This window comes from Podarcis cretensis, assembly GCF_951804945.1.
Source record: "Podarcis cretensis genome assembly, chromosome: 12".
NCBI lineage: Eukaryota > Metazoa > Chordata > Lepidosauria > Squamata > Lacertidae > Podarcis > Podarcis cretensis.
Window position 1 is genome coordinate 1748009 of NC_137181.1, and position 10542 is coordinate 1758550.

The following is a 10542-nucleotide window of genomic DNA, read 5'->3' on the forward strand; positions in this document are numbered from 1 at the left end:
GGCAGTGGAAGACAGGAGTGCCTGGTGTGCTCTGGTCCAGGGGGTCACGAAGAGGCGGACACGACTAAACAACTAAACAGAGCCTTTTAGTTTAACTAATCCAAGATGCTTTAAGGCAGACTGGATTCTCCTGGTATTTCCCCCTTAAAACAACAACCACACACAATACAGTATAGTCTTGTAAAAGGTGAAAATAACATATACTCACTCAAAATACTTGATGAAGAGTAACTGATACAGCAACTTTGTTCAGGCAGGCTTAAAATGGTAATTCAGATACCAAGACATGCTTTTGTTGTTGTTGTTTAGTCGTTTAGTGGTGTCCGACTCTTCGTGACCCCCTGGACCAGAGCACGCCAGGCACTCCTGTCTTCCACTGCCTCCCGCAGTTTGGCCAGAAAGGCATGCTTAAGTCTAGTTTAAGAGCGAGTCTGAACATTGGAGCGCAGATTTAGCAGATGTTCTCACATTTCTGGCTTGGTGATGAAAAGGTTTATTTTGTGTGGCTTTAGTTTTCAATGTTTCTGCAGGCTGTTGCTGTTTAACTGTGGTGTTTTTTGTTTTGTTTGTATTGTATATTGCCTTGAGAGAATTGTATAGAAAGCGACTAATAGACTCAATGACAATAACAATCACAAATCCCACCAGCTAATAACAGCGGCTCGGTCCCAGTGAGTGGCATTTAATCCAGGTTAATTAACTTGGAGCAACAGACCCCGCTTGGCCTATACAAGGATTTGCAAACCATTTAATAAATTTATAAATGGTTTTTAAACACCAAGCTGCACCTCCTGCTGCATTTGTAGGCTGATGCTGAAGAAATAGCTCCTCTTTCCTCTGGTGTAAACCGGGCTTCCTCCAGCCTGGGGGCTGAGCAGAATCCTGCCCTGGAGCTATAAGCAGATCACCGTATCCATGGTAGCGGGATCCTTAGCTGAAAGATCCTTGACACTTTTCACTTTTTCCTTCTTTCTTTCCTCTGCATTAAATGGCTATTCTGCAAGGCCTCCAAGTCTCATTAGACTTCCACCTCCACTGCCTGATGTCCAGGGATGATGGGAATTGCAGTCCCTCCACATCTGGAGGAGCAAAGAATTGTCTGTCTTGCCTTGTCAAGCAGCCAGTGGCTGAAATTGCACAGCTTTTGGAAACTGGAGCTCGCTTTGCTCAGATATGTGATGTAATTTGGGATGTTTCCTAGAAATATATCCATGGGCAGAGGTGGAAAGGAAACTGTAGCATATTATCAAACTTTCATGCATCTGATGGAATTGGGCTGTGGCCCACACGTGCTTTCCCCCCCGCCACAGTAAATGTGCCAGGTGCTACAATGCCTGATGAGGAACGGTCGAAGGAGCTGGGTATGTTTAGCCTGGAAAAGAGGAGACTGAGATAGGAGAGCCATCTTCAAATACCTCAAGGGCTGTCACATGGAAGAGGGAGCAAGCTTGTTATCTCCTGCTCTGCAGGGTAGTGTGAGATTTTGACCAGCTTCTGCCCATCTGAAGCTGATATAGGCCTGTCTTATCTTGAGCCCAAACAGAGTAGTCCACAGAGTGGAAGGATAAGCGGTATGTGCCACATTCTCAACTTTATTTACACTTCTATGCTGAGAGAATACAAACATGCATCTTGCCTCTGTGAGAGCAGAGAAGCAACTCCCTCTCGGAAACAAAGAACACCGAGAGAACAGTGAAAAACAGGAAACCAGTGAACGTCACATCCAGTCTCCCATTCCCGTGGGAACCCAACAGTACTTTGACTTTGGAATGCAAAACAATGTCCCGTGACAAGCATTTCGCTGCACAGTGAAGGAAACAGAAACCAACAGGTAGGAGGCGAACCAACGGCTTCAAGTTAAAAGAAAGGAGATTTTGACTAAACATCAGGAAGAACTTTCAGACAGTGAGAGCTGTTCAGCAGTAGAACAGACTCCTCTGAGAGGTGGTGGACTCTCCTTCCTTGGAGGTTTCTAAGCAGCGGTTGGATGGTCATCTGCCATGGACGCTTGAGCTGAGATGACACTTGGCGTCTCCTTTCAACTCCACAGTTCTATCATTCTGTGATGCTACTATGACTTTTTTCTTCCTAGGTTTTTGCTGTTCTTATTTTTACCTGTGAGCTGCCTTGATCTTTGGTCTTTCTGGGGCGAGGGGGGGGGGGACTATTGATGTATGCTACCATGGCTGCCCAAATGATATCTGCCCAAAACTGGAAAGAGGAACTGGCTCCAGAAAGAGACAACTGGCAATTAAAAGGCAATTGGCAATTAAAACTGATGGAATACGCAGAGATGGCAAAACTTACTGGAAGATTAAGAGATCAAGATGATGAATTTTTTGTAACAGAATTTTTTGTAACTTACTGGAAGATTAAGAGATCAAGATGATGAATTTTTTGTAACAGAATGGGGGAAATTTATTGAATACATGAAAAAGAAATTGTAACTATTAAATACATTAGCAGGATTGATATAAACACAAGCAGTAAGAAATTTAAAGGAATTATAAATTTGTAAGAAGGGTAAATTTGGATTTGCAGTGATAAAATAATAGAAAAATAAGAAACCGCAGAAAGGGAGGGAAGTCACAGAAAACATTATTTGATTTGTGTAGATTTTTATTCATTGTTGAATGCTGTAAAATGGAAAAATAAAATATTTAATGTAAGCAGCCTTTAGCCCCTGTCAGGGAAAAAGGCAGGGTATAAACAACAACAACAACAACAACAACAACACATTCAGAGTCCTTTCTCAGCAGTCATGGCTGCAAGGATTAAGGTGTCAGCAGCAGATCCTAGCCAGGCAAAGCACTGTAAAATACTACTACTACTACTACTACTACTACTACTACTAGTACTACTTTATTTATTTATTATTTATACTCTGCCCATGTGGCTGGGTTTCCCCAGCCACTCTGGGCAGCTCCAAACAGAAAATTACAAACATGATAAAAGATCAAACATTAAAAACTTCCCTAAACAGGGCTGCCTTCAGTATCTTCTAAAAGTCAGATAGTTGATTATTTCCTTGACATCTGATGTGAGGGTGTTCCACATGGTGGACACCACTACAGAGAAGGCCCTCTGCCTGGTTCCCTGTAACTTGGCTTCTCGCAGGGAGGGAACCGCCAAGGAAGGCCCTCGGAGCTGGACCTCAGTGTCTGGGCTGAACGATGGGGGTGGAGACGCTCCTTCAGGTATACTGGACCGAGGCCGTTTAGGGCTTTAAAGGTCAGCACCAACACTTTGAATTGTGCTCGGAAACGTACTAGGAGCCAATGCTGGTCTTTCAGGACTGGTGTTATATGGTCCCGGCAGCCACTCCCAGTCACCAGTCTAGCAGCCGCCTTCTGGATTAGTTGTAGTTTCCGGGTCACCTTCAAAGGCAGCCCCACGTAGAGCACATTGCAGTAGTCCAAGCGGGAGATAACCAGAGCATGTCCCACTCTGGCAAGACAGTTTGTGGGCAGGTAGGGTCTCATCCTGCATAGCAGATGGAGCTGGGAGACAGCTGCCCTGGACACAGAACTGACCTGCGCCTCCATGGACAGCTGGGAGTCCAGAATGTGTCCCAGGCTGCACATCTGGGGATTCAGGACCAGGGAGTCCTCCACATCTGCCACCCCCTGTCCCCCCAAAACTCTGTCCAATCTAGATGCAATGTGAAGTCGAGGGCAGAGCCAGGATGCCCCTCCCCCCAGACAACAACGGGAGAGGAGGGACATTGCAGGACATGCTACTCTGTGGAGACTTGCTGTTCTTGCACTCAGCTGCTGTTTGTGGGCTTCCTATAATGGGCACCTGGTTGGCCCCTGTGAGAGCAGGATCCTGGACTGGATTGGGACCCCTTGGGCCTGATCCAGCAGCTTGTCTTGTCTTAGGCTCTTAAAGTTTTCCAGGAAGCCGTCGGTTTCCCAGGGGTTGGGGCAGTGGGATGGGAAAGATTCACCAAAAATGTTTGTAAAAATATATATAGAAGGTGGGAGATGGTTGGTGGAAGGACCCTGAGTGAGAGGCTGGGAAGGGAAGATCTCCCAGGGTGGGAGACTAGGAGAAGAAAGGAAATGAGTGAATTTGAAGTATTTGGGCCTGAAAGTATTGCTTAGCAGAAGGCAGAACAGCTGGATGTCATCTGAGAGTGAATATTTTTTTGGGGGAAATTGTATGTAACTGACAGATGGAAACTCAGAAGTGCTTTTGATCTCTTGTTCTCTCCTCTATTCCTGCTCTCTTCTTTATTCTTTCTTTCTCTTTGGTTTCCTCTGCTCTGGGACTTTATTTGGATTAAGGTGGTGGGTGGAAGGACCCTGAGGCAGAGAAAGGAAAATCTTCCAGGGTGGGAGACGGGGAGAAGAACACAGAGGCGAAAGCTGGGAGGGTCCGCTCCTTTCTGTGTGAGGCAAGAGTTAAGATTTACCTGCGAGAGAGGCCTTTGCATTCTTCCTCCTTTCTCTTTCTCTGTTTTTACTTTTGTCTAGATTAGTTTCTTTTATCTTATTGTGTGTGCATGTGTAAATAAACACACACACACAGCTCCCAAATAAGCAGCTTAGATAACTATTTGGTCCCTAAAGTTCTTGAAGTTCAGGAACCACCTTCAAGAAAATGGATGTTTAAACATCTTTCCCCCCATTTTACGGTTTTTTTTATTAGCCACTTTCCCCCTGCTAGGATAAAAATGTTTAAATCCCAATATGCTAGGTGGTGTGGGGAGGTAGTGAGACTCAAAACCTTTGTCTGCTTTTATTTTGCCTTTGATCTACCACTTGATAAATCCAAGACCGGCTGCTTTGTGTGTGTGTCAGATCTGGGGTGTGTGTGTGTGTTCCTGAATAACTCCTTGTGTCAACAAGGCTTTCAGAAGCCCTTCTCCCCTCAGCTGCTTGAAGTGACGTGGAAACATGCAGTGATTTTGAATCGCTATGAGCTTTCGCAGCGGATGTGCCATGTGTCTATATTTAAACCAGGCTGATAAATTTTGCATCAGACACAGTTTAAAGGCAATGAACAATTAAACTCCCCAAAAAGATGGGCTTTCTGAAAGGTGCCTAAAAGCGGGCGGCAGCTGCAATGCATTTGGACCTGTTAACAAATGTGTCTGTCTTTCTTAATCGAGGGGGGCATTTCTTTGTCCCACAAAGAGATAGAGGCTAAAGGAGCGCCCATTCCATGGGTCAAAAAGAACATCTGCGTCCTATGACAGGCCATTTGCACAGCTGTTGCTGCTGAGGAGGTCTCTAAATCTGCAGCATCTATGACCTTAGGTGGACTCTCCTTCCTAGGAGATTTTAAAGCAGAGGTTGGGTGGCCAATTGTCTGGGATCCTTTAGCTGAGATTCCTTTATCCCTGGGGTCCCTCCCAACTCCATAATTTTGTGATTCCTTGGTGTGGAGCAGGCTTCCTCAAACTCGGCCCTCCAGATGTTTTTGGCCTACAACTCCCATGATCCCTAGCTTGCAGGACCAGTGGTCAGGGATGATGGGAAATGTAGTCTCAAAACATCTGGAGGGCCGAGTTTGCCTATGCCTGTTTTAGGCTATAACTCTCATCAGCCCCCGCTAGCGTGGCTATTGAGTGTGGCTGAAGAGTGTTGTAGTACAAAACATCTGGAGGGCAAGAGGTTGGCCCAGGCTTCCTCAAACTCAGCCCTCCAGATGTTTTTGACCTACAACTCCCATGATCCCTAGTTAGCAGGACCAGTGGTCAGGGATGATGGGAACTGTAGTCTCAAAACATCTGGAGGGCCCGAATTTGAGGAAGGCTGGTGTGGAGGAAACAAGACACGTTCTGTTACCTGCCTGAAGTCCTCCAGACCTTTCCCTGCCTTATTTTTGAAACAAGAAGCTCATATTTCTGCTCCTCTCGCCAAGAAGTACCATCCCTTTTTAACCTAAGTCATTCACAACACTACGGAGGGCAGAGATCATGAGCCCCACTGGGCTGTGAGCATCAGGTGCCTCCATAACCAGTGCTCAAGGAATGGGGTCTGTGCTGGAGCCTGGCCTTGTTGGTGTGGGGTGGGGGGGTGCATGAGCACATCTTCACCACAGCTGGAAAACAGCAATGGCTGCAGCAGGATTTGGTTGCAGTTCAAGTCCACCTCCCTTGTGAACAGACTCCTAGGCCGCTGTCATATTGTGGGGCTGGGGAGCACATTGAGGGGGGAGCTTAGCCGCTGTGGCTGCTTTTCAGCACTCGGACAGTGCACAGCTAGCAAGAGGGATTTCTTCATTTTATTCTACTCATTCATTACATTTCTAGACTGCCCTTCATCCAAAGATCGCAGGGCAGTTGACAATATAAAAACACGAAACAGTCAAGTCGTCTGCCCACAGCAGTGACCAGAGGAGGAGTGACCGCTGGGAGAAGAAGTGCTCTGGTGCATCTGCAGCAGCACAACGGGATGCCTTCAACTGCCCCGGCTGCAACAAAACATGTCTCTCCCACATTGGTCTCTGCAGCCACAGAAGGGGCTGGGACCTTCCAACAGTTTGACTTCACCCCCAAAGGCACACTCCTCCACTGTCTCCTGAGAGAGTTGGGTGTCTACGAGCACAGCATAATAACAAACAAAAATAATTCCCTCCAGTAAAGAGCTTTTTATTCAAAGTGTCTCTCATGAAACAGCTGCCAAACTTGCAGGCAGGTTTCAACAGCTGCACCCAGACAGAGGCAGGCAAACATGTAAGAAGTGGCCCGCAATGGACAAGCCTGGCTTTGTGCTGACCTCGCACGAGAGTGCCTGCGTATGCTGGGAAATACTTATTGGCCTAACCTTCTTCTCCCCCACCCTCAGGGCCAAGTTGCAGCTGAGGCAAGGACCTTAAAGGTAAAACTGTGTGCGCATGCGCACAGAGCACTGGGTCTTGCTCATCGGCACCCTCACCTTGAGCAGGAGTTGCCAAGCGGAGAAGCCTCTTCTGTGTCCGCGGCCCAGGTGACAGATGACTTTTCTGCTGCCATCGGCTAATTTTAGCCTTGCGCTGGGAACAAACAGCTCTTGCAATCTTTTTTGGGAGTTAAGGTGAAGGGGCTGCCATATGTTCACCTGGGATAGTAGAGTTGGAAGCGATCTTGAGGGTCAACTCAACCCTTTGCAATGCAGGACATGAACACAAGTGCCCTCTCTTTTCCTGTGGTTTTTGGCAACTGGTCCTTTTCTGAACAAGCCCTGCTGAGGCCCATCAACACGAGGTTGCTGGGATCTCAGGGTGCGAGAGTTCCCCTAAACATTTGTGGGTCAGAAGTGGAAGGACTCCTCAAGCAGCCAAACAGCCGCCAGGCAGAGGAGATCCCCTTTTTTTCCAATGGGTCGGTGGACATCTCTTCCTGCTGTGCCTCTGCTCTGTCCTTGAGACCTCCCTCCCTCCTTCCCTTTCCCTTGGATGTGTCTTCTGCTGTTTAGACTAGACTCCTCCTCTTCTAATCTTTGTCTGCACCACGGCCACATATAACTGGGCCCCTGACAATATCACTTTACAAAACTGCCAGCCTTCCTCAACAAATTTTCACCCTCCCAACTCTTCACAGCAACTTCCCAAGTTTGCTCAGCCAGTCATGGCTCAGGATGAGCTGAGGGCCGTTTCTTCCCACCCATCTGTTATGGGCTGGTTGGATGCAAAGGAATGGTGGGAGGAACCAGCTGGGGAACCCTCAAGGGAAGAAGGCTCAGAGCCCGGGGACTGGTGGTGGGATGACAATGAGCAGTCAGAGAGAGTAGACTGGGAGGAGGAGGTGTCGGAAGCTGATGAGGCAACAGGGCTTAGTGAGCAGGGAGAGTCTGTGACAGAGAGCAGTCCAGAATTAGAAGCAGAAGCTGAAGCAGGAGGGTGGGAAAAGAGAGGCCAAGAGGCAGAGATGAGTCAGGCTGGTGTAGAGTCACGGCTGTCTCCCCCTCCTGCTGCAACAAACTTCCCTTCCCCCCCTGTCTCCCAGAACCAGATGAGGCGTGAAAAGGGTGGAGGGGAGGTTTGCTGCACACAGATGTAGTCTCTGACTGCTTGGGGAAAGCCCTGGAGAGGAGGGGACTTAGACAGCCGTGGGGGGACTTTCAGTCTCAGCAACTGATCTTCATAGAGTAAGACCACTGGGAATGAACTTTTCTGTGAACTGCCCTGAGACCTCTGGGTATGGGCGAGATATAAATTCAATAAACAACAACAACAACAACTGCTCTGCTCATTAGGCTTGACATTCAACCAAGTCCATGGAGATTGTGTTTTTGCTAATAAAGAGTTAACTCCAATTTTGAACTGTGTGATTACTGACCAGCAGTCTCCTGTGACATCAGATCTCTCTCTCTCTGTGTGTGTGTGCGCAAGTGCGCTCATTGGAGCCCCCAACCTCTCTTTCCCCAATCTCCTCCCTCCACTCTCTTCATTTCCTCTCCAACCCGCTTCAAGGAATTAATAATTTGTGTGTGTGGTAAGATCATAGAAGAGCTTGCTGGATCAGGCCAGTGGGCCTTCGAATCCAGCATCCTGTTTTCACACCCTGCTCTAAAAAATTGGCAAATGGATCTTCTCAATTTTGCACCTCCTTGGCTTGGTTCTCAGTGCAGGGAAACAGCCTGAACCAGCCTAAATGCAACCCTGGGGGCACCTGGTTGGCCACTGTGAGATCAGAGTGTGGGACTGGGTGCGTCATTGGCCTCATCCAGCCACAGGGCTCTTCTTACATTCTTAGTGCCAAACTGGAATTTGGAGAGTTTGTCTTTTCTCTGTAGCTGAGAATTCTGTGTCGTTCCAGCCTTCCTGATGAAGAGTCGGGTGTAACACGGAAGTGTTCAGATTTCATCAGAGCTAATCTTTGGTGAACAAGTCTGAGGGCTCGCCCACACTTCTTTGCTCGATGCTTTCTAGACTCACTTCCAGGCTTTCCAGGTCTGTGCCAAAGGGTGGCAGTGGTTGTTTTATTGACCCGGCACTTTCCCCAGGAAAACCTGTGATTTATGAGATTCTGAAGGTCATGAGTTCAAGCCCCTCCTTGGGCGAAAGATTCCTAAATTGCAGGGGGTGGACAAGATGACCCTCGCGGTCCCTTCCTATGATTTAATCAAAGCAAACAGCAACCCACAGAAAACCCGATTTGCTCCAATTCAGCGCAAAAATGCAGAATCGATCACATAGCATGGCATGCACACACCATTTGAATGCAAAACACTACTAAACCTTAGGTTACGTAAATACAATCTTGGTAACAACACACATACTGTAACAGTCTGTTTTTGACCATGTAACTTGTATTTCAAACACAATTCAACATATAAAGTCCATTCAGTTACTAAATTGGCCATCCTTTGGACTTTAATTTCTCAGGATATGTTTCGTTTGCATTATGTGTTGGTCTATGGAATTACACTTTGTGATATATTGTATGTTGAATTGTCTTTGAAATACAAGTTACATGGTCAAAAACAGACTGTTACGTTGTGTGTGTTGTTACCACACCATTTGAATGGCAATGCCCAACAATCTTTTTTTGGGGGGCCAGCCCCCTCAAATATTTTATTGAGGTGGCCGAAAGGAGCTCAGCCCCGAGGAGTTGGCTCCTAGGAGCAAAAGATTCCTCCACTGAAGTGGGTTGGACTAGATGACCCTCGGGACCCCTCCCAATTCTACAATTCTGTGAAGTAAAAGCCCTCTGGTTTCTCGCAGGATGGTGTGTGGCAGGCTGTCTGTCCAGCCCAACTGGCAGAAGTGGACGGTCCTTAGTGAAGCCCTTAAGAGCATCGGAAGAGTCTGGCCACAGGTTGACCAGGCCAGATCTCGACTAAGCTGCCTCTTGGGGACGCAGGAGTCCGGCTGGAGTCGGCTCTCCGTGGGGGGTTCATTTCTGGGGAGAACTTCGCGAAGGCGGCGGGGGGGGGGAGTGTCCGGTGAGCAAAACCCTTCGGCGCCAGCAACCTCACAGAAGAGAAAGCCAAGAAAGGGAAGAGCTGAATTGGGGGCGAGGGAGAGAAGCAATCCGACGTCGCGGACAGGGAAGGGTCGGGAAGCCCACCTTTGATCTCCCCTGCGAGGATTTGGGGCATCCAGAACCAGCCGCGCTGCGCTGACACCACAGTTTCTGGGGAGCAGAGAGTAACCCTTCAGACAGGAGAAGCGCTCCGACGGCGCAGACCTTTCTCTCCGTCGGCGCGCACTCTGCACAAGCTCTGCGGCTCCTTTTTTGCGCGCCCGAGAAGGTTAAGCTTGGAGAGAAAAAGGCGGCGGCGGCGGCGGCGGATCTGGTTTCGGGGAGCTGCAGCGGAGCGCCGCGCCGTCGGGGCTGTCCTTGCGTGGGTTGGACAGCGCCCTCCCCGCTGGAGGGCGGGCCGAAGCGAGCGGGAGCGTCTCTGCCAGGCTCGCGGCTACGGGCGGAGGAAGCCAGCGGCGGGCAGGACTGAGGCGCTGGCCGTCGCTCGGCCGTCGAGGCGCCTCCATGCGGCGCTGCTGCCGCCGCCGCTGCCACTGCCGCTGCCGGACGGAGCCGCGGAGCAGCGGCGGGACATGCGCGCGCGCCTCCTCGGGCTGGGGCGCCGCCGCCGCCACCGCCAGCCT